Below are 25,730 nucleotides of genomic sequence, written 5' to 3'. Positions count from 1 at the left end.
ACTTGTCCGACACACACTCATTCTACAACCCCCTGGTTATAAGTATATAAGTACCGAGCCTGCATTTCCTTCTTCGCTACGCTGTATGTTTTAAGAGCATGGGTAAAGAGTCCTTTCCACCAACCAGCAAATACCAGCATTGCCAGAGTAAGAGGAGCCCTTGTGAAATCTGTGTAGCCAGGTGGCCGCAACTACCACATTAATAACAAACCAGTACTTTCTCAATTTTTCCTAGTTCTGGGATACTCCTGCTTAGTTATTATCACTGCACACTGTTATCACTTTTTTAAATCATGTTTCTCTTCGTGAACTGATCTAATCCTTATCTAAGACTGCTCAATGTCTTTGGCTGTAGTTTTGGCTTCCTTGAAGGTAGGGCCCGGAATATCTCAGACTCCTCTCAGATTTGACTGCTCTTAGTATTCACAATAGGTTTTTCTAATGGTCTTGTCAGCTATATTTCCAAAATTACTCGACAGGAGAGATTTTTAATCCAATTAAAAAGTTATCAAATATTTTCCCTGCTCTCTGCACAGAAGTATAAAACCTGCCCCTATGTAAGGCTATGCAAGCCTGTACTTAAAATATCTTTCTAATCGTAGTAACACCTCTTCACATGCGTTAATACCACTTTGTTCCGGAATAGTCAAAGATAAGTGCAAAATACTATCTGTTCCTTTAATCCAAGACAGTGTAACAAGGTGTGGTCATGTCCATCAATTGCCATTCCATCTGCATCAATATCTTCATGTATGACATACATTCTTCCTTCTGCACCATAAACATGCCCCTTGTATTTTGCAAGAATTAAGGAGGACCTCGAATTGCAGGGTGAACAATATAATGGTGAAAAGGCAATAATAATACATATATGCAATTTAAGAATATCAATAGAGTTCATAAAAACACAAAACAACAAACAATGGATTGAGGAAACTAACGGTCCAAAACGCTCAGTTGGCATATGCAGCGAACACTGTGAATAACGTTGTGCAAATATTTTGTCTGCATGTCACGATTTTTGCTGCAAACCCTTAAATTACAATATGTGACCTCACCACTCAATTAACAAGAAAACGCTTAATGACTGATGTGTCTGACAGTGTGACAGTAGGTGTGCACAAATGTCTCAGGTGATATAAATTATTATACTTAGAACTAAAATCTCCACTCCTGCCTGAGTGGAGGCCATTCCATGAAGCTGCGGGATTTGGTGGTGGGGTTAGATTGGGTGGACACTTGGCGGCGCCTTCACGGGGATAAACGGGAGTACACATTTCTCTCTGCCGTGCAAAAATCCTTCTCCAGGTTGAATTATATCCTTGTCCCCAGAGAAGGGGCCGGATGAGTGGAATCGGCAGCAATCCTCCCGCGTGGCCTCTCCAATCATTCGCCCATTTCCATTGAGCTCTGGATGGGCAGGGGGAGACAGCCATTCCGCTGGTGTCTTTCGGTGTGGCACCTACAACAGGAAGACTATGGGAGGCATATGCGTGAGGCGATATCTAATTATTTAGTCAGGAATGTAGGTTCTGTCTCTAGCGCCGGGACATTATGGGAAGCACTGAAACCCACACTACGGGGGGTAGATATTGCCTGGTGTGCGGCGGCTTGAAAGCAGCGTTGGGCAGATCTGGTGCGCTCTGAGGCGGAGATCGAGGAGTTGGAGCGCAGGGGACGTTCGGCGGGTGAGAATCAGGAGGTGAGCCGGCTCCTTCTGGCGCAACAGTCCTACGCGGCCCTCCTCCTGGATGAGGCACGGCAGGTATGGCTTGCTACGCGCAGCAGAATTTGTCAGTGGGGGGATAAGTCCGGCAAAATGCTGCATCGGCTCTGTCAGGAGACCTTTCATGCGCAGACCATGCCGGGGATACTCGATGGAGTGGGCGCCCCGCTGACAGACCCAGGGGAGTTAGCGGAGAGCTTTGCTGCGTACTATGCAGACTTATATGCCCCAAAGGAGTGCCTGCCGGAATATATGGTGGACAAGTTTATAGCGGACTCGCCTCCTAAAACAGTATCGGACGAGGTGCAGGATAGGTTGGAGCTCCCCCTGACAGATAAGGAACTGGGCACGGCCCTGGGTGAGCTCAATGCGGGGAAAGGCCCCGGTCCGAGCGGATTTCCCAGTGAGTTCTTCAAGAAATATCATGTACAATTAGCCCCTCATTATCGGGAGGCGTTGGAGGAGGCCAGGGAACAGGGCAGACTCCCTCCGGACTGGAGGCATGCAGAAGTTGTGGTGTTCCACAAGCTGGGTCGACCCCCTGAACAACATGCCTCCTATCGCCCGATTTTGCTTTTGAATGTTGAAGCCAAAGTCTTGGCCAAGGCATTGGCCAATCGGCTTCTTCCTCATATCTCAGAGCTTATTCACCCGGATCAGGCCGGCTTTATGCCTCATAGGGCGACCAGGCACAATATTAGATGGGCGCATGTGGCGGTGGAGGCGGTCCGACACACTGAGAAGCAGGCTGCGCTCCTCCTCGCTGACATGGACAGGGCATCCGATTCGCTGAGCTGGGTCTATCTATTCTCGTTACTGCCACGGCTCAATCTTGGGACTCGTTTCCTATCCTATCTGCGTCTTCTCTATACTGATTTGACGGCTTCGGTTCGAGTGGCGGGAGCGGTCTCGTCCAGTTTTCCTATTTGGCGAAGTACACGCCAGGGGTGCCCCCTCGCCCTAATTATTTGCCTTGGCTATGGAGCCTCTGGCGGCGTGGGTACGCATTGATGCGCAGTTGAGCGGGTTTGAGTGGGCACAGGGGCCGTCCGACCGGATCGCATTGTAAGCAGACGATGTCCTCTTTTTTCCTACGGATTTCAATAGGTCTGGGCCGCGTCTCCTGCGGATAATGTAGATCTTCGGCGAGTCATCAGGGCGCTATATGAACCCTCGCAAGTCCACATTGTGGGTGCAGGGGGCGCAGACACGAGTGGGTAATTGGGCATCTTCACTCCAGGTAGTGGTGGGGGGTCTCAAGTATCTGTTGGAGGTACCGGCCGTATCCTGGGAGCGGAACCTGGCACCGGTGTGGGACCGTGTGCGGGCTGATCTCAAAATCTGCTCATGTATGCCGCTTAATATCTATGGAAGATTGGCGATCTTTAAAATGGTGGCACTCCCCCACCTACTGTATCAACTGCAAAATCACCCATATCCGATATCGCCTGGATGGTTCCGGCAGGTGAACTCTGCCTTAGGGCAGTTTTTGTGGGGGGGCGGAGCGATGCGTGTGGCATTGCGCACATGTTTCCTCTCCACCTATTGTGGGGGACTGGCGACCTCCGATATCCTTTCCTACTATCAGGTCTCCCACCTTCTGGTCTTGAACGAGTGGTGGTATGGTGACAGGGGAGACCCGGCATACGCCATGGAACGCTACTTGATGGGATCCCGTACGTTACACACCATTCTTTACACGGCGTCGTTGCGAAGTGTGCTGCCGGCGGCCACTCGTGTGGTGTTTCGCATCTGGCGGCAGGCTTTGCGCCGGATGGGGTGGTGGAATACCCTGACTGCAGGGACCCCTTTGTGGAACAATGGGCGATTTCCTGGCCTGGCGACGTTGCAGGGCTTTAGGGGATGGAACCACATAGGCATCTCGACTCTGGGAGATGTACTGCGGGATACGACACTTAAGTCCTTCTAGGAGCTTTGGGAGGAATTTGGTATGCCTCGATCCCAGTTTTTTAGATACCTCCAATTTCGTCATGCACTATCCCCCAACCTGGAGGGGTTGGAGTTCCTCCCTGAATTTAGCCAGTTGGAGGCAAAAGTGTTCTTGGGGGACCTGGAGACAAAGAAAATATCCTGCACTTATCAGACACTAGTTACACACTGTTCCCCACGCAGCAGAGGCTCCGGGAGCAATGGGAGGAGGATGTAGGCGAGGAGGAGGACTGGTGGGAGGCTCTGGCTGCTCCCAGGGGTGCCGCCATAGCAATGCGTCTCCGCCTCATCCAATTTAAGTACTTACAACGAGTCTACTTTACCAAGGTTCAGCTCTGGCGGGCGGGACTGATTGCCTCACTGGACTGCCTCCGCTGTAATAGGGAGGAAGGGTCGTTCATACATACAGTCTGGAGTTGTGGATCCCTAGATCGGTTCTGGAGGGGGGTCCTGGCCTGTTTATCCAAGGTGTTGGGATGGGTACTCCCACGTACGCCACAGTTTGCCCTGCTGCATGTAATGGATGGGGTGGGGGGCAACCTCTACAAAAGGCACCAGATGTTACTTGGCCTTACGTCGGCCAAAAGAGACATTGCTAAAGGGTGGAAGGACTCACAGGCCCCGACCGTGGCCGTCTGGAAGAGGGGGTTGGATTTTTGTATGGGGCTGGAGCAGCCGATATTTGTGGCCAGGGGATGCCCGCGAAAACATTATAAAATCTGGAAGCGCTGGGCAGACTATAGGGTGCTGTGGCTTGAATCCCCTGTGGAGCAGGAAGACCTTCCCCGGGAGGGGTGATGGGACAGGAGGTACGGAGCTGAGGGGCATGGGGCTAGGGAGGCGGGTGTGCATGAATGTGTCTTACGTTTTTTTTTCTCTGTATACTTCTCGATATGAGTGGGTAGAGCCTTGTGGTGGCTGTGCGGCTCTGGGGGGTGGGGGGGAGTTGGGGGGTTGGGGCTTTGGGATGGGTGGAGAGAGGGGGGTAAAAGAGTGCTTGGTTATCCACTCGCCAGTTTGTACTCGTAAAGTGAAAAGTCGATTGCCTTTTGATACTGTCATGTTTGTTACCTGCAGTTGTCCCTGGGTTACAGGGCCCTGCAGCATATGTGCAGTCTAACAATAAAATCTGTTTAAAAAAAAAAAAAATCTCCACTTCTTCTTTTGTTTCTTGGTATGCACATTTCTGAAAGTTATCACTTGGGACATGTATGTGTTCAAATCATATCCCTAAATACTTGAATGTACCTTGCGTGATACTTACGATGGGCTTTGGAAATACCACAATGATCTCTCCTTTGTAAATTAGGTCTGAGAGCCAGTGCTTTGCAGCTGTATTCCCAACAGAAGAAGAAAGACATAACATATATCCTCCACAAAATGAGGCTTGCCCTGCGGGGTACTCATCCAAGTCAATAGTGAAGAATGAGAAGAACGAGTGAATGGTCCTAAATCGAGGCTTTGGGTCTAAGGATGTATCATGAACAGCTGTGCTGGCTCAGCATAGAGCTGAGTACCTTCATGCACTTCCACGGTCTAAAGTTCATTCATTTCACCCAATATTTCTGCGAGTTAGAGCTTATCTGACAATGCAGGTGCAATCGCAGCCTAGTCATGCTGCACATGGCGAGACTAGCTGCTTCGGGCAGTGGAAGTAGACAACACACTGTTCCCACAAAAGACCAGAGCAGCACACTGCTCAACCATGGTGATGGCAGATTACCAGAAGGTTTCAACTACTTCTCCAGGAATTACAGTAATCATTCAGCTCCCGAGCCCTGAATCACTTCTCGGAATTACCAAAGTAGGTAAGGACTGAAGCATATCATGTCCTCGTCGCCAATAGTGTAAACAAAGCTGTAGGATAGTAGTAGCACTCATATGTTTATATGAGGCAACTCACCATGAACTGCTCAACAACTGTTGAAGGGAAACTCTGGAAATATGAGAAGCATTCTATCATTTACATCACAGTACATGAAAAGCACGGCTTGAGGACGAACCTCAAATAAAAGAGAACAACGTAAAATTAAAGAAAGAAAGAAAAAGGAAACAGTGAAAAAGAGAGATTGAAACAATGTCCTTTAATACACTGTGCTTTATTCATCGCTCTACTGGCCTACAGACCACCACCTTTAACCATGACTTTGCAGACATCTGGTTAGACTCAATATTGACTATCACCTCGGAAGACCATACACTCAGCATCGGCAAAGAGAAAGTCCGGCTTTTTAATCTCAAAATATTCAGCCTGCATCAGATGGTAACTCGACCGACATACACCGCTGGACATAATGAATGTCTTTACTTCACCACTACTACAAGAATCATCAGAGCCCTTCAAACCACTTGGAGTGACCACCATGCCTTCTTCCCCCTAACCTCCCAGACATTAGCCTCATTCAAGCCCAATCATCAAAATGCAAGTGAGACCCAGAAAGAAGGTGTGCTTCAAGAAAGTAGATGCCATCCTCAAGGATCCATGTCTTCAGAACGTGGTACTTCATTGGAAGCATTTGACAAATGCCTTGAAATTGCCCTTGGCGTACTGATTTCATCCAAACTGGTGAAGGGTAACAAATACAGCACACCCTTGGCTGGTTCACTAGAACTAAATAAAGACAGTCATATTAGTGAACATATCACCTCAAAGATGACTGAGGAAATGGCCTAAAGAAGCAAACAAAATATGGCCTACATGGCAGCCTTCAGAAAGTCTAAGAGAATGTACTGCATGAGTCGAATCTCTGACACTGCATACCAATCCAAGTAGAGACACAGGTTCATCTCTGAATTCTAGAACAAAAAACGCCTCCTCTGCGGACACTACCCTTCCCAACTTATTTGCAATACACTAGCTGCACCCTTTATCGCAAAGGCAGGTGCCATTAAACCTTAACTAGGCACTAAGGTGCACCTCCGTGCTTCCAATAACGACCGAGCACCAAAACATTCATATGTTTCTACTATTTTAGTTCTCTTGCAGCAATGAAGTTCTGTGACAGAGTCAGCGCTCCAGCCACCTCTACTTGCAGTTCTCAAGGACGAGAAAGCAAAAGACACACAATTGATGGACGGAATACAAAACAAATCAAAATACTCACCCCCAGTCAAGAGATCAGAGTTAAAAACTTCATTCTTTTGCTCACCATACCACCCCAGTTTAGACCTCGACATATGTAAATCAGTCTTGACCCTGTACCTCATGGGAACAGTCCAGCCCTAACTGCCAAGTCAGGTTCTCCCAGGCCCGGAAACAAGCATCCTAGGACCGGTTTTGGGGCTTCAACTTTCCGTCAGCAAGGATAGCTTGAATCCAGTGGCACAGTGAGCCCAAGGACATCCAAGGTTATGAACTGTGCCAGTGAAGACCACCCTGAACTGTTACCTCCTTGTTAACCATTACAAAAGCCCTTAAGGCTACTTACATATATCACTGCTGAATATGCAAGGACTCGACGGGAATGACCCTTCCAACTTCTGACTGATTGCCAAATGACAGTTCCTTAGTTTTCCACTTGGTCGTGGCATGGGGTCTTCACTGATCTCTGCACCCACATCACACCGCACCTCAGGAAGCTTCACTGGCTCCCCATTCCCAAGCGCAGCCAATTCACACTTTTGACACACACACATACAAAGCCCTACACAACACAGGACCAGAATACCTGAACAGCTGCATACATGTTCACCAATCCACCAGACATCTACGCTCTGCCTCACTCCCACACACTCGCATCAGCAACAGCAAAACTGGAGGTCACTCATTCTCCTGCATTGAACCCAAGACATGGAAGACCTACCTCAATACATCAGAAACTCCTCCTAACTTCTTGAGTTCCACTAGAAGCTAATGATCTGGCTCTTTATATAAGCACCTTGGGACCACACACCTTGCAAAAGCGCCTACATACCCTCTTGGGTCATTAGTGCATGTTAGAAATGGGATTTTTGATGCAATAGGCATCTCGATTTTGGGGGATGTTATGAAGGATCTGACACTCAAATCGGGAAACACCCGTTACATCGGATATATCGCATCGCGCTGCCATTGCAACGCGGCTATTACATCGCGCCGGTCAGCACATCGCATGTCATCAGGACGCATGCAAGTGCATCGCTATGAAGAATACATCGGTAACGGTTACATCGGATTTGAATGCTATTGAAGCATCGTATTCAAGCAGCAGCTGAAATTGAATCGTAACATTGAATCGGCAGCATATTCAAGCAAAAATTAATCCTAAGCGGCATATTATAAGATAAGCAAAGCAGCTGAAGCGGCAAAATAGCGGCATATTATAAGATAAGCAAAGCAGCTGAAGCGGGAAAATTGAGCACCAGATTTGTGTTTATTAAACAAGCAAAGTCTTTATTCAAGATGAATAGTTCAAGCAGAATAAGATTTGGTCGGACGGATAGCTAGGCAGACTTTGGTGCTGTCAGACAAGGTTCAAGCCTCCTATCATCCCCTCATAGAGATACGATACATATATATTTTATAATTAACTAAAATATACATAAATGTGTTCAAATTAACACATCATAATTCATAAACATCTGCTAGTGTTTACTTTTTATAGCAGAAATAGACATAAACGTCTTGAAATTAACACATAATATCGATTGTGCATTTTATTATTAACAGAAATTGGCACAAATCATATTTAATAAACATCTGGTACATATATATGTAACAATTACAGCGTCAATAACTGCAACAAGATGTGGTCCGACGGATAGCTAGGCAGACTTTGGTGCTGTCAGACAAGGTTCGAGCCTCCTCATATCCAGATAATATACTTTTTTTTAATAAACTTTTATTTTATTTATTTTATTAAACAAGCTGCGACGATGCCAAGTCTATTTATCGCGCATAATTGCATAATTGGGTTTATTAAACAAGCAAAGCAGCATTTCTTTAGGATGACAAAAACAAGCTGCGACGATGCCATGTGTACTTATCGCGCATAATTGTGGCCACAATGCCATTGTTTATAGCGTGGATTTGGGACAAGGTGTGCGACATCCCCTCATATTGACATAGGAAGGTCAAATTAAAATCCTACCTGTTGAACGTTAGTGGTGCAACACAATGTCACCTGCCGTCCCTGTGGTGACTCATGGACTAGGTGACAGGTGGCTACTCTTGTTAAACAGAGTAGCCAGAGTGTCCCCGGGGCCAAGTCATCATTTCACTGCAGATGAATAACCACTGTATTGCCACTTACTTTTAAACTTACCACATCAAGTTTTTTTTATTAGGTAAAAATACATTTAAAAGGCACCGTATTTCACTCATTTCATTAACTTATACATAAATGATTTATACAAGGTCCATTTGCTCTCATCAAGAAAGCACAATCTGAAATTGGACTCAGTGCTCTACGCACGCCAGACCCTGCGAGACAGACCCTGGCAAAGCCAAAATAGAGCCATTGACCCAGGAAGCTCTATTTCTATCAGTGTTAGAAAGGCACCCCCAACTTCCTACCTGTTGCACGTTAGTGGTTCAACACAATGTCACCTGCCGTCCCTGTGGTGACTCATGGACTAGGTGACAGGTGGCTACTCTTGTTAAACAGAGTAGCCAGAGTGTCCCCGGGGCCAAGTCATCATTTCACTGCAGATGAATAACCACTGTATTGCCACTTACTTTTAAACTTACCACATCAAGTTTTTTTTATTAGGTAAAAATACATTTAAAAGGCACCGTATTTCACTCATTTCATTAACTTATACATAAATGATTTATACAAGGTCCATTTGCTCTCATCAAGAAAGCACAATCTGAAATTGGACTCAGTGCTCTACGCACGCCAGACCCTGCGAGACAGACCCTGGCAAAGCCAAAATAGAGCCATTGACCCAGGAAGCTCTATTTCTATCAGTGTTAGAAAGGCACCCCCAACTTCCTACCTGTTGCACGTTAGTGGTTCAACACAATGTCACCTGCCGTCCCTGTGGTGACTCATGGACTAGGTGACAGGTGGCTACTCTTGTTAAACAGAGTAGCCAGAGTGTCCCCGGGGCCAAGTCATCATTTCACTGCAGATGAATAACCACTGTATTGCCACTTACTTTTAAACTTACCACATCAAGTTTTTTTATTCTCTTTGGACCTGGATAAAGAAGCTATACATAAAATGATGAATATTATCCTTTAATAATTGGGATTACGCTTTGTCCAGTGAGACCCATTTACGAATTTGGCAAACATGGGATGCTAATGCACATACATGCATGAATTATAAAGGCCACGCACGCCTCGTGCAAAGGCCCATATTTGTAATCCCACTTAAAGCACCGGCTGCGGGGCTGATCTTGGAACCTGGATCTAAAACATGGCGAGAGTGCGACAGTGAGAATCGCATGCTTCCGGCCAAGTCACTTCAAATATGTGACAAGTGACATGCATGCAATTGTAAATACGTGAAACATATTGCAATTGTATAATTCAAAGAGCATCCCAGAGCACCGCCCTGTCCTCCCGTTACGTGCAATGCTCTCTCGCTCCCCAGCAGGTCTATAAATAGGTTAGCCACCGATACAGACCGCGCTTCCCTCCCGGACCCCCGTGGAGCTGCGGAGACCTTTAGGGGGGAGACAACCTTCCAGGCGGAGGGCTCACGCGCCACACCTCCGAATCCCCACATTGGGCAGAAGGGCTGATCGTAATAATTCATCTGGTAAATACCAGCATCTGTTGATCAGTTGAGACCAAGAAACCCCAATCACATATATGCCATAGCTTACAATAATAAGCACAGACTGCTGTACTATAAAAAATGTGCATACACTTTACTAGACAACAAATAGATTGAAATATATTGGATCTGATGTGGATAGAAGTGCACGGAAAACGAGGGAAAGATAGGGCCGAAGGGGACGGAAAATGAGGGCACAGGGGCATTAAAACGAGGGTAAGATAGGGCAAAAGGGCACGCAAAAACGAGGGAAACATAGGGCTGGGGTGCACGGAAAACTAGGGAAACATTGGGCAGGAGGGCACACTAAAACGAGAGAAACATAGGGCTGGGGTGCACGGAAAACGAGGGAAACATTGGGCAGGAGGGCACACTAAAACGAGGGAAACATAGGGCTGGGGTGCACGGAAAACGAGGGAAACATATTCTGGCCAAAATCGATCCTTGGTGGGCCGAGCATCCAGCAACTTGAGTTTACACTTATTTTCATCAACATATAAAAAGGTATTGCAGAGATTTTAGCATCAGCAAAACCAGGAAAACCTAGGGCAGAAGGGCACGCTCAAATGATCGCTTTGGATCGGCTTCACACATAGATGCTTTTTGGCAAATATTATTTATGCAGGAATGGCACGATGGAAACGTAGGGCACAAGGACATTAAAAACGAAGTCTAACGAAATAAAACACAAGCCTACTGCACACTTACCGATTTACAAGGCTGTCCACAGGGTAACGACACAGGCACAAATGGGCGCACACACGGTGCGCAACACTATATATACCATATATACTCCCCACCGACCCATTGGCTAGGTGAAACATCGCGTTGTCATGTCGCGCGATGTCATGTCGCCGATGTGACACGCGATCCTAGTCTGTGGCCGCATTTGCGTCGCAACGACGTGCGATGTCAAAATGCCCGATGTAATTGCTTTTGCGATGCATTGGCCGCGATGCGAATGACCGCGAGGACCTGGCAGACGATGGATTGTCATACAACCACTCAAATCATTTCAGGACCTACAGGAACGAGTATGCGATGCCGTGATCCCAGTTCTACCGCTACCTACAATTTAGGCACACCCTCGCCCCTTGCCTGGAGGGCCTGGAATCTCTACCCGACTTTAGCCCCATAGAAGCGAAGGTCTTCATGGGGGACCTCCCGGATCGCAAGATCTCCCGAATATATCAGAGGTTGGCCATTCACTATTCCACCAGCCTGCAGAGGCTTAGGACTGCATGCGAGGCAGATGTGGGTGAATTGGAGGAGGAGGACTGGGCTGAGGCTCTAGCGGGCCCGCGAGGGGCGGCGATAGCAATGCGCATGCGGCTAGTGCAATTTAAATACTTACACAGAGTGTACTTCACTAGAGAGCGCCTCTGGAGGGCGGGAATGATTGCATCTCCCGAGTGCCTTCATTGTCAACGGGAGGAGTGTACGCTTCTACATACGGTCTGGAGCTGCCTCTCATTTATTGGCTTCTGGAGGGGGATATACTCCTGCCTTTCTGAGTTATTGGGTTGGGAGCTCCCCTGCACGCTGCGTTTGACCCTGCTGCACGTTAAGGAGGGAGTGGGGGGGAGATATTTACAAACCTCACCTTCTACTATTAGGCCTCACATTAGCAAAAAGAGATATCGCCAGGGCCTGGAAGGCACCTAGGGCTCCATCGGTGGCCGCATGGAAAAATGGGTTAGATTTCTGTATGGGGCTCGAACAACCCGTTTTCATTGCCAGGGGTGCTCGCGCACACGTTACAGGATATGGAAGAGGTGGGCAGACTACCGGGGTCTAGAATTGGACCCACCACGGGAGGTAGAGGCACGCTTGCCGGACTGATTCATATGCAGTTTACTTGAAAAAAGGTGGCGGGCGGGATGACCCGGAGGGACTGGGATTCCCGGGTGTAAAGTTACATGATGGATGGACTTATGTGGCATGGGCGCAATCGGGGAGGGGGTTTGCTATAATGCGGTTTGCTATTATCTATAAAAGTCAAAGTCATTATTACTGTGTATTTGATGTGTGCAGTCGTCTCTGGAGTGCAGAGCCCTGCAATTTATGTGAAACTAGACAAATAAAATTTGTTTAAAAAAAAAAAAGAAATGGGATTTCTGGTTGGCTGAGATTTGCACCAAAGCCAGGCAGAAACCACCACTCTAGTCAGAATAAGGGAGTTACACTCCTAAGGTAACCCCTGCTCACCCCCTTGGTAGCTTGGCACGATCAGTCAGGCTTATCTCAGAGGCAGTGTGTAAAGCATTTGCACATAACTAACAGTAATACAGTGTAAGCACTACAAAAGGACACCACACTAGTTTAGAAAAATATCTAATATTCTTATATACTTAAACAAGACCAAATACGATAAAAAATCCACAGTACAGCACTTTCAAATTAGTTGATTTGCAAAATGTCTTTAAATTGCCAAGTTACGTTGAAAAACATAGAGGGTACGAGTCGGTAGCTCGGTCTGAGCCTACCGCGATGCTTAAAACAACAGAGTCTCGCAATTCCAACAGACCGGGTCGATACGGGCCAGTAACAGCGGGACAGGTTCTTTCACAGTGCCTTTCTTAGTGCGGCTCACACGGAGGTGCGAGTCGGTCTAGGCATCCGTCGTGGTTGCGATGCCAAGTGGAAGCGGTGCACGGCGCGGTGCCTCTCGGTGAGGTGCGAGCAGCGGCTCAGTGATGATCGTCCAGACGGCGTCGGTGAGGCCAAGGCGAGCGGTGAAGGGCGAGAAGGTGCTCGATGCGGTGCTGGCAAGTTGCGATGCAGCGGCAGAGCCAGTTGGCGGGAATTGGCACTGGCCGAGGCGGACAGCTGTGCGTGACGAGGCTGTCACGGGTGTCGGGCCAGCAGCGACCGTGTCGGTGAGCCCAGGCCAGCGAAGTGAAGCAAGGCAATGCAGGTTTCGGTGCCTCTCGATCCGGTGCAGGCAGCGGCTCGTGACGATAGTGCAGACGGCGTCTGTGAGACCAAGGCTTACGGTGCAGGGCAAAACGGTGCTTCGATGCGGTGCCTTCAGGACACAAGGCCGGCGACGGAGTCGGATGACAGAGTTGGTCACGGTTCCCTCTTCTCTGTGGCAACTGAAACAACGGTTCCAGCAGCGGTACCCAGAGGTTGGTGAAGTCTTTCCTGTCCTTGAGACTTCTTAATAGGAGGCCAGCTCGATTTCAGGCCCTTGGAGATACTCAGCACAAGTAGAGAAAGTTCAGTCCAGTCCTTTTACTGTCCAAGGCAGAAGCAGCAGCTGCAGGCCAACCGAACAAAGCAACAACACAGCAAAGGGGCAGTACTCCTCCTAGCAGCTCTTCCAGCTCTTCTTCTTGGCAGGTTCGTTGATTCCAACGAGATCTCCGTAGTCTTTTCTATCCCTGAGACTTCCGACAGGAGGCAAGCTCTACTACAAGCCCTTTGAGAAAATTCAGCAGGATGATGAAAGCACAGTCCAGTCCTTTCCCTACCCAAGACAGAAGCAATAACTACAGGCCAACCCCTCAACACGCAGCATAGGGGCAGTACTCCTCCTTCAGCTTCCCGGTCCTTCTTCCTGGCAGATTCCTTAGTTCAGAAGTAATCTAAATATCTGGGGTCTGGGCCCCAATATTTGTACCAGCAAATCCTTTGTCCCATGAAGGCAGAGGGTCCTGAATCTAGTTCAAACCAATTCTGGGTGCATTCTGCCAGTGTGCACCTTCTTCCTTTGTCAGTGTAGGCTAGGGTCATCAGACGCACCACAGGAGGTGGAGCCAGCAGTGTGGGAGGCAGGCACAGCCCTATTCAGACCCAGGTGCGACTCCTCCCACCCATCTATGTGTAGATGTGACTATTCAGCCCTGCTGACTCACCCTGTCTCCCCCAGCCCTGTCACTCACAAACCAGACAGACAATACATAAGCTAGCAGATGCAGGCTGGATGGTTAGGTAAGAAAATACCTACTTTCTAAAAGTGGTATTTTCAAACACAGAACGTTAACACCAACTTCACTAAAAGATGTATTTTATCATTCTGAGTTCAGGCATACTAAACTCGAATTTCTACCATGTTCCCTGAGTCAGTGACAATCTAAAACTAAAGGACTACTGAAGTGCACTCATTTTGTTATAATTGGCTTGTCCCTATAACCAACTCAGATCTTCTGTACTGAGTATAAGCTTTCCCACAAGACAACTATCAGGCACAGGTGAACAACACTTACAACGAAACTTTTACAACGCACTACCATTACAACGCGGTCATTACAACGCAAACTATTACAACGCATTGCTCTGGGGGGCGCTCTAGGATAGGGAATAGGTTAATTTACTATCCAATAACCTTCCCTACTATCCACGGGGACTGGAGTTGGAATAGTAAATTAAACTATTCACTATCCAGCACCCCAAAGCGCTATGCGTTGTAATGGACTGCGATGTAAAAACCGCATTGTAAAGGCAGGCGTTGTAATAGCCTGCGTTGTAACGTCATACATCCTCAGGCACATGGTCCTAAAATTGCAAATATTTACAAAACTACAGTTGTCAAATCCAAATAGTATCTTTTCTTGCAGAGCTTAACAAGGATTCTCTCTGATCAACAAGTTTATCAGACTTGTTGACCAGCTTCAGAAAGTTGAGAATACATAGAAAATAGAAGAGAGTTGAGCAGGATATGACATTGTGTTGTTTTCACATATTTAATAGGCCCAGGAAACCGAAAGATAATTATTTTACTTGTAATTTTTTATTGGTTGAAATCTACATAAATGCTTTTCAGGCTACAAATATGAATGCATTAGACTGAAGAAATTCAAACCAGTACTGATTTTCTAATATTTTGCAAAGATTTTTACAAAAAGAAAATATAGTTAGAAGTGTACAAGTACTGGTGAATTGGCAAAGTGTTTATGTGACCAGAATCCGATGCACTGTGTTCTTGCTTGGGGAGACTCAATTGTACCCCCAAAAACCTAGATATAGCTAGCTTCTCAAAGACGGCTTCCATCGTTCAGTACATATCCCTAATAGCCCTCCCCGTTCATCTGTTCATCGGTTTCTTGTCCTATTTGGCTTAGTATTGCACTTTTCAGTTATCACACCTTTTCCATCTTTATTGACTTAGGTTATTGTTTGAACATCCTGGCCCCGTGTTCTTTTTATGTAGGCTTCACCTGTGACTTCTAAACTGCTCTTCGGCATTTATTTATATACGTGATTGCAAAATGCTTGCATAGTTCACAATACTGACCTTAAAATCTACTAGGCTCTCCATAATATAAAGTGAAACTGATCTACCTATCCATGAAACATCATCCCTCGGGGACCGCCTCAGTTAAGAATTATACATTATTACCCTTACCTGAGAGCTCTTGTCGTGGGTAGCTACTTGGCCTGTACTCATGGGCATGAACCTGCGGCATATAAAGAGGGTAATAACAGCATTCTAAGCCTTCGTAATAGGTTGGCCCCATTTCCTCACTCTACACTGGGTGGTAATCTCGTCTGTACAGTTAAATTGCTTGGAATGCATTCTTTAGTTGTGGTTTGACTTCCTTGCACACAATTTGCAGCACCGTCTGCCACACTACTCTTCTCGTCTATGCCTCTACTTTCCCTTTCTCTACTGACCCTGCTGCTCTGTCTCCTGTAGAAAGCCACCCTGGACACTTCCCGTGAGGGCAGTAGTGACATGCACCACCTCTTTCTTGTACAGTGTTGCCTTCAACGGTAACTCGCTCACCCTAATTCATCAGTTCATTAAACTTCACCCTCCCTCGGTGTCACTCTGAACATCCTGCTTCTATACACAACAACGGATTTTAACAGTTTGATGGACAGCATGTTTCCCAGTCACATCTGCAGGTTTACCTAAAACTAGTGCACGTCAGTCTCAGGCTTGGTGGTCTTAATGGTGGCACAAGGGCTGCAGTGGTTTATTTTTATATTACTTTTTTTTCTTTGAAAGCATATGCCTGAAACTTTTAAACAGCAGCAATTTTACTTTATTGTACTCAAATATTTTGTTGTATATAGCCTGTAACAAAAATGACACACTTGTCAACGCCAGACCTATTAGCTTTGCCAATGCTTATTTTTAAGTTACAACAAGTTCAAAAGAGCTTTGAGGCCAGGCCGTGCAGCTTTCAGCCGCGAGGCGGCGCCCTCTCACAAGAGATGTGCTGTGTGGGAAGGTTTTGCTATATAAGGTTTGTTTTTTCATGTGACTCACAAGAAGTAAAATGACAACCGCTAAGTATGGCATCTGTGCTAAAGTTCCTAAACAAAGAATCGTAATAAGTTGAACCAATTTTTAATTAATCAATAAAATTGGTTATGTTTAATACAGCTGGCAAACATTATGAGGGGGGAAATAGCGCAAAACAGGTTTATCACCTCAGATTGCGTAAAACTAATTACCAGTTGCACAAATCAGAATTAGTTGCAAATTCAGTCAACACCGGATTCAGTAAATATCTTTATAGGAGCACCTTCCTGCAGAAAAACAATCCTGGGATGCATATTTCTTTCTATGTTAACATAAAAAGAGGAAATAAAGAGGAGAAATAGAGATATTTCTCCTACTTACGCCTCCACTGGGAAGGCATAACTTTTTGGCAAATTTCCAGGTTTACCAGATCTGGAAAATATGGGAATGCGTAAAAAAACATGGGAGTTGCGTGGAAACACCCACGCAATGCCCTTCGAACAGCTTCCCAGGGCAGAGTAAGGCAACGGAGCGATTTGTTTTGCGTTACTCCAGATCTATCAAGCCACTCAAGCAAAGTGGCTTTGCATGCTTCATAAATCTTACTTAAGGTTTGCATCGTGCATGTACCACGTTGCGTGGTACAAACGCGACACAAACCTCCTAGTAAATATATAACACACATTTCAAATCTGCACACTATGGAACATCGTAGACATGTGCAATTACCACGTTATCCCCCTTTCCGAGGTCTCACACTCAGGATGGGACAGTAACTCAGTGGCAATTTATCTGTTTACTCAGTGGCAAAAATATCCGTTTTCAGGTGGCCTCAGTAATGGGGAGTTGGTATATGGCAGCGCTGCAAGTCTTCTTGCAGCGCTGCCCTACGCCAATATGAAAGAGCAGGGATGCACCATATTTATGAAATACAGTGCATTCCTGTCCTTTGCTCCTGCACCAGAATTTGCTGCCTAGCGCCAAACGCAAGCACCCTTGCACCATGGTACAAAGGTGTGTAAGTTGCATGTAGGATTTTGTGAAGGAAGGAGCATCTGCCTGCACTAAAACAACCCAGAGAGGTGTTTTCCTCTTTTTATGTGTGCAGCACACATGGAAAGAAACAAAAACGAGGCTCTGGGGAGGTGTAAGGTTTTTGGCACTGCCACAGGTTTAAGTAATTAAGTAAATCTGGGGCAGCGTCAAAATCCATCGGTGTTGAGTAGAAAAACCCACCGCAATGCCCATGGAACGCCGCCTCCCTGGCAGAGAGCAAGGTAACGCAGTGACATGCATTGCCTTGCCTTAATCCATATCTATGAGGCCACCTGGCCTCATAGATAAGGTTGAGAGGTTTGCCCGCCGGAGTGTCAGAAAAATGGACGCGCTAGCGGCACAAGCCTCTCATAAATAAGCCCCTCAGTGTGCATTTTGCCCCTGGGATTGCACTACTCGGATTGAGCCCCTGCACATGAGTCTGAAAACGGTGTATTGTACAACTTATGCGTGAATCTTGAGATGATGGCGTTTAATGACAGGGTGTTGCGAGTTCTAGGGCTCTTCATAAAGTATGCTGTTTCACAATAGTGATAACTTTTTTTCAGATTTGATTTAATGTGGAGAAAGGAACAACACAGAGGTGTCCACTTTGCCTAAAATATTAAAAAATAAGTGCCAGGACCCTCGTCAGGAGGCCACTGCAGCTTGCATCTGCTGGCACTGCCAATGACAGTATCAACACAACTGATAATCATCACACTCCTAAAAGTCAGACATTTCAGACTATTCCAGGCCCCCAAAGCTATAAGAATGGTTTGGGGGCAGGTATTAGTTATTTTGAATGTGTATTGAATTGAGAAACTATTGTTGTTGCGCTCACATCTGAATTTAGGCGAATATCGCCACCATGTGGCAGTCTGTTACAAGTGCTGGTGTTGAGAATGAAGTGCTGGGGCAAAGCACCGGAAACCACCAGATCAAATTAAGCACTGTGTCCACTGTACAGTTTGTTACTCGGTCTTGAAATAGCTCTACCTGAGTTTTGTCAGATTTCCCAAAACTCACATTTCATCAACTGGATTCCTATTGAAACCATTTGTAACAGATTAACTGATATTTACACAAGGGAGACAATAAAGACTATTAGTTGTAGCATAAGTTTACAATCAGGATGTGCTTGGTGTGGGCAGAAACACTGCATTATGTGCTTGGAGAAAGCAGGAAGAATGTAAACACTGTGGCCCACATTTACTAAAAAGTAATGCAACACAGTTACGGTGTTGCTTGAAAGGGAGAGAGGCGAACAGCACCATATCCACTAAGATGTAGTGCTGTTCTCCTCTCATCCTGCACTGGCACACTTTTGGCAGCCATGCACCAGCACACACACACCTGTGTGTTTTAGTGCAAAGATTGTGTGCATTCTGCAGGGTAACGTTTTTATACTGGAAGGGGACCCTTCCAGTACAAAAAACTATCCTTAACCAATTTGTCTGCTTTGTATGTATGCTGTACAATGCAACACGCATACAATCTAGAAAAACAATGGAGAAATTAGAACATTTCCCTGAAGAAATTAACACATTTCTCCTTGTTGCGCCTGTCTCAAGGAGGCAGAGGATTTTTGAGCAAATCCATGTCTACGACTGTTTGTAGATAGGGATTTGCATTAAAACCCATTGGTTGTTGCAAGTGAACGCTCATGCAAAACCAATGGAACGCCTCCATGGAACAGTGTAAAGCAAAGCAGAGCACTGCACAGCTTTGCGTTATTTTGGGAAACTAACACAAACTTGATTTGTATTGGAGAGTAAATCCTAGAATAACATGTTACGCGGGCTTTTGTTACGAAAAACGCGAACCCAGTGCAAAGCATTAGTAACTCTGGGCCCGATTCACAGAACTATTTAAGACAAAATCCTAAACTTACTACCATTTTCGTATTCACAGAAGGCACTTACTCATTTTTGGTATTCACAGAAGACACTTACTCATTTCGGTATTCACAGAAGTTAGGAGTCCTAACGTTAGGACTCCTAAATGCCTTCTGTGAATACTGAAAGTTTTAAAAATAGGATTTTTATCAGTTTAGGAGTCCTAAAGTTAGGAATCCTAACTTTACTACTCCTAAACTGTGAAAAATCCTATTTTTAAGACTTTGGGTATTCACAGAAGGCATTTAGGAGTTCTAAAATTAGGAGTCCTAACTTTACTACTACTAAATTCAGAAAAATCCTAATTTTAAGACTTTCGGTATTCACAGAAGGCATTTAGGAGTCCTAAAGTTAGGAATACCGAAATGAGTAAGTGCCTTCTGTGAATACCAAAACGAGTAAGTGCCTTCTGTGAATACCAAAATGGTAGTAAGTTTAGGATTTTGTCTTAAGTTAGTTCTGTGAATCGGGCCCACAGAGACTGCATTGTCATGTGATTAGCATAGATAATTACAAAGCTGCTACACAGCCAGACAGTAGGCAGGGGACTGTTATATCATGTGTTTACCGTGGGCAAACACACAGGCAGGCTGTTAACACTGGACTACTGGCAGGCAGGCTGTTAACACTGGACTACTGGCATAATGCCTGGCAAAAAACAGAGAGGATATAGACACTGCACTGTTTGTATCTTGCGTTTAGAGAAGGCATAGAGGAGGTTTAGAGTCCAAGGCCCCCATTAGGATGGCGGGTGGTTCGCCACCGCCGGCCTGGCGGGGGCGATCCGCCCGCCATCCGTGCCGGAATGACCCCCGCCATATTATTTGGCTGGGGGGTCCGTCTTGCGACCGGGCGGAAAAGGGTCCTCTATGGTGGCGGTGTCTATCAGACACCGCCAGCCATATTAGTATGGGCATTTTCCAATGCCTTTCTGTGGCGGCATTGCCACCACGAAAAGGCATGCGGAGACTGCTTTGGAGGCCCGTTGCGGGCCCCCAGGGACTTCGGGGGGAGGGGTGGGGGGGAGGGGTGCACATGGTGGGTACCTATGGTACCCCCCAGCATTTCAAAGAACAACGTGGCAGGCACTGCGCGGTGCCTGTCACGTTGTGCTTTGAAATGCACTACATGTATTTTTACCATTGCGGCGGGCGGTGCTTTTAGCACCGCCCGCCACAATGTTAAATATACAGGATGCGCCCGCCACTGTGGCCGGCGCATCCTAATTTCCCCCACGGGACCCCCGCCCTTATGGCGGGCAATCCCTTTCCACGAATGGGGGCCTAAGTCTCGTAGACTGTGTATTTTTTGTTTAGTACAGGCAGACACAATGCAAGTGCACTATTTGTATAATTTGTTTAGCATTGGCAGCCACACACGCTATGGACTCTGCACTGTTTGTATGTGTAGGCACACCACTGCAATGAGCCAGGAAAGCTGCATTCATTAGATGCTGGCACAGAGGCGGCTGGCATCCTCAGTTAGGGGGGAGGGGCGGGCGTGCACTTAAAATAATATATTAAAAAAAATAAAAACGTACCTGAACTCGGCAACGTCCTCACTCCGTACCTCTTCTTGCCACACACCAGAACCAGAAGCAGCAGCTCCCTTGGCAATTCTTAGGGATGCTCTTACCAGAATGAGAACAGCCCTAGGATTGGTGGGAGCGGCCTCACTCATTGCTCCACAGCGCTCAGGAGGCTTTGGCTTTCTCTAACCTAGCTGTCTTAAGACACCTGGGTTAGAGATGTTTAAAGTGCATATGTGTGGCTGGCTGTCGCATGGCGGCCAGCCAAAAAGATATGCACACTTTAAACAGTACCATACAAACCCACCCTCCTCCCTCCAGAGTGACATGCTTCTGTCACTAAGCAGCGGCCCTGCCCCCCGTCATGACGCTCAGCTGAGGACAAAAAATAAAATGGTAATTAATTACCATTTTATTTTTCATCTTTAGGGGAGTTTTTAAGTGGGGCGACGCTCCTCAGCTCAAACGGAGGGGCTGCCCCTGTGCTGGCATAGGAATAATTTCACTAGCCGTGGAAACCGTAAAAGCTATTTTAGGGGCAGAGCAAAAAAGTCACAGAGACAAGTGTAAGAGAAGGTCCATGGCCTTATATTATGCATTAAAGGAGCAATTCTGGAACATATGGTTAATTTCATAATCTTTTTTAAATTGACTTTAGCAGTAGAAAGGTTTTTAGCCTAATAGAGTTTCCTATTCTGATCCAGGCATCCAAACGTATTTCACGAATGCCATAAAAAAATGCATCAAAATTGATTTTCAATGAATCAGATTTTGGATGGTTTTGTTTTAGAGATACCGAACAGATTAGGAAAAATAGGATAGCTAATGTTTTAGAAATGCATTTTGTGCAGCTGAAAATTTAACAAACTGCTTCATTTTCTCATTTCTGAGAAATGAATGGAGGTCATTTTTAAAGCTGTGCTTTTGCAGACTTGGGGTGGGAGCATACCAGGAGGGTACTGTCTTGCTCCGCCCTTAGTCAAATAACACAAAATACCACATGGTGGTTCAAATACGACGAAGCAATACATATAATGCAACACCACCTAGAAAGGGGTTTCACTTCATGTTATGTTATGTTATTAAATTTTGTAGTGCGCACAGCTACCCAACAAGGGTTTCCCAGCGCAAGCCATAACAGAAACTAGGAGATATCGGAATTAGCAATGTTGGTTAAAAAAACAGGTTTTTAGTTGCTTCCGAAAGATGGGAACCAACTTCTCTCTCCTCAACCCATCAGGTAAGGAATTCCATAAGGTTGGCCCAAGTAGAGAATAGGAGCGGTCTCCCATTCTTGACAATTTAAACCTCGGGATTTCAAATAGTTCTCCTGAGGACAAACAAAGTAAGCGCAGGGGGCGGTACGCGTGAACCAGATCTTGTAAATATTTGGAGGCCGAGCCGATCTTAATTCTGAACATATAGCATAAAGCTTTAAATTTTATGCGATGTTCTACCTTAATGCAATTCTCTCAGGGCATTTCCCATGTTGGACATTCTGGGAAGGTCACAGAGCAATCTGGCTGCAGAATTTTGCACCACCAGAAGCTTGCGTAGTACCTCTCTGTTAGACCCCAAGAAGAGAATGTTACCGTAATCCAGGCAAGATGTTACTAGAGCCTGGACGACTGTCCTTTGGGTGTCAACAGGGAGCATCCAAATTATTTTTTTTAGCCATTTTGGGATGGTAAAACAGGTGGCTGCAGTCTGTACTGCCTGTTGTTTCATTGACAATGTATTGTCAATAATAAAGCCTAGATTGCGGGCCTGAGAGGAGGGCGTAGGTAAAGGTCCCATTTCAGATGGCCAATGTTGGGGGCCCCAAAGTTCAGACGCTTTCCCAAAAATAAGTACTTCCGTCTTTTCCCCGTTAAGCTTGAGCAAATGTAGTTGCATCCATGCTGCAATCTTGCGCAAGCCTAACTGCAGATTGTAAGGGTCTGATTTCCACCCGCCGATAAAGAAAAGATGATTTGTGTATCATCAGCGTAGGAAAACAGTGTGAGCCCTGACGCTTCCGCAATCATTGCAAGTGGTTGCACATAAATGTTGAAAAACAGCGGACTCAAAATCGAGCCCTGTGGCACACCATACGGGGATGAATAGGGCTTTGAGGATGCCTTGGTGGAAAACACCTGGAATGTTTGTTCCGATAAAAAGGAAGACACCCAGCCAAGCGCAGTCCCAGCAATACCCAGTGCCTGTAAAGATTTAATTAATACGGTATGGGAAACCGTATCAAAGGCGGCACTTAGATCTAATAAAATAAGGGCAGCTGTGTCTACGGCATCCAAGCGCTGACGTAACATCTCAGTAACGCCTCGCAATGTAGTCTCTGTGGAAAACCCTGCTCTAAAACCTGGCTGCGAGTTATGTAAAAATTGTGATACTTCCACAAATGACGATAACTGGCCATTAACGTGTTTCTCCAAGACCTTCGAAAAAGTCGGGAGCAGGGAAATGGGTCTAAAATTAGATGACATGGTCAGATCTGCATTTGGCTTTTTTAACAATGGAAAAACAATTGCATGTTTCCAGACTGTAGGCATCTGAGCTTCTCTAAGGGAAGCGTTTAATAGCTCCATCACTACTCCAAGCGCAGGTTGCTCCATCTGAAGAAGCACTGTGGCTGGAAGCAGATCACACGGGGAGTCTGATTTAATACTAGTTAAAATTTTTAGTAGGGAGCCCGTGTCCAGAAGATCCCACTGCTCCAATTTTATCCGGGAAACTTCTGACCCGGTATAAATCCGGGCAGTGTTCGGCAGGGCCGGGATTGACACATTAATTCCCCCTAATTTCAGATGGATTTGTTCGACTTTATTTATAAAAAACTTGGCAAGGGAACCACATTGAGATTCATCTAGAACAGGCGGACTAGGCTCGGTCCCTGAACCTGCCAGCTTTTTGACCATGGAAAACGAAGTCCGCGAGCAATTTTTTGCCCCCAAAATGGACGAGGAAACATAATCAGCACGTGCCTTTTTTCATGCTGCATGGTATTTTTTCAGTCTGGCTTTATAAATCAGTTTGGCCTCGGGAGCATAGTTCCTTCTCCAACTTCTTTCCACCGCTTTACATTTACTTTTTTTTGTTTTTAACTGCTCCGTGAACCACGGGGCAGGAGGGCGATGGTCGTTGAACTTTTTTGCCACGTATGGCAGGCACGCATTGGCCGTGGAGGCAATCCAATTATAAATACTATTCAAAGAAGCTAGAGAAATAGACTGCTGTGCAGGGGCATTGTTTAACAGAATTTTATTGAATTTGGCAGTGTCCAATTTTTCCCAGTTTCTAGACCGGCCTGATAATTCAGGAAGCAAAGGGGGCAGGTTAAGTAAGCTACTGTATTGGAACCTAACCGCAAAGTGGTCAGACCAACTCAGTGGCACTGCAGGTGGACAGTTAATACCAGGCAGGTTAGAAAAAATGGGGTCCAACAAGTGACCAGCTCTATGAGTGGGGCCAACATTGCACAGAGGGAGATTCAGTGCAGAGAGGTCAGCAATGAGCGCCCTACTTGCTGGGCAATCAATGTTCTCTAAATGAAGATTTAAATCTCCTAAAACTGTAAAATTGGCTAACTTAAGTAGCCAAGGAGCCAGCCGGTCTGGCAACTGGGGCACCCAGGAACCAGCTGGCCCTGGGGGACGATAAATCAGGGCCCCAGATAGAGTAAGTTGGGGTGAAAGCATAAGTTTAAACACTCATGTAGAGGAAAATCCTCAAATTTGCATGAATACCTCTTTTTTTAAAAATGATCGCAATCCCACCACCCTTCCTAGGAGTTCTGTCTCTCCTTATTATCGTGTAGTTATCGGGGAGGGCACATGCCACATCAGGACCTGAACTATCATTCAACCATGTTTCCGTTATAAAGACAGCATCAGGCCCTTCGCTGTGTAGCAGATTGAAGACATCCTCCCTGTGCTGTGGAAGGGAGTGGCAATTAATGCTCCAGAAGTTGTAAATTTTATTCTGCGTTTGATACTTGTTGTTGAAGACAGGGTCATTAAAACCAAATCTACAGCCAGTGCACCGAGAGTGGACCTCTAGTGGACAAAGTAGATTACAGTCATCACCCTTCCTACCCTGCAAGCTCAGCAAGTAATCTGACGAGTATTGCAGGGTTGGTTTAGGGGGAGAGGATTTTTGGGCAAAAATCCTGGCCCCTGGTCCCTGTCGGTCTCGGACGGTCGCAGACGGTCTTGCCTTTGTCGCGGCTTCGTCGTGACATTACCGCGACCGCTGCGCGAAACCGCTGCGCGCCTGGACCATGGCTCTTAAATAGTGGCAGGGCCGGTGATCGTGCAAGCACTAGGACGTGCGGCAATTTCAAGATGGCCGCCCGGGACGGCGTTATGCAGCCCCGGAGAGAGATGCCGTTCAATGGTGGCAGAAGTAAGCTCCACAGGGTAAAAAGAATGCTAAAAAAACCACTACATTTGGTTTTGAACACAAAAGAAATTTTAAAATATATTTGCCATCAATTGTGTTAATAGCGATTTACAGTCCCCCCCAGAAACATAAATTCCCAATTACAAATTCTGATATTGACAGCGAAGCTTCAGTTAAGCCAAAAAAGTTTATAAAATGAAACACATCAAAGACTCTCTTTTTTAGAATAAGGCTTGGGGTTTTATTTATGCAATGCTCTCTAACAGAAAGGCTTTTCCAGATGTCAAATGAA

The 25,730-nt window shown here is 46.1% G+C and overlaps 1 protein-coding gene across 2 annotated transcripts in view; it reads right to left on the bottom strand.

The window, feature by feature from the left end:
• LOC144772394 (uncharacterized) overlaps positions 1 to 25,730 on the bottom strand; it is a 552,770-nt gene that overhangs the window by 389,745 nt on the left and 137,295 nt on the right. The gene's annotated exons all lie outside the window — the stretch shown is intronic.

Source organism: Lissotriton helveticus, chromosome 8 (assembly GCF_964261635.1).
Source record: "Lissotriton helveticus chromosome 8, aLisHel1.1, whole genome shotgun sequence".
In the NCBI taxonomy this organism is placed as follows: Eukaryota; Metazoa; Chordata; class Amphibia; order Caudata; family Salamandridae; genus Lissotriton; species Lissotriton helveticus.
This window is presented reverse-complemented; position numbering and strand designations above follow the sequence as displayed.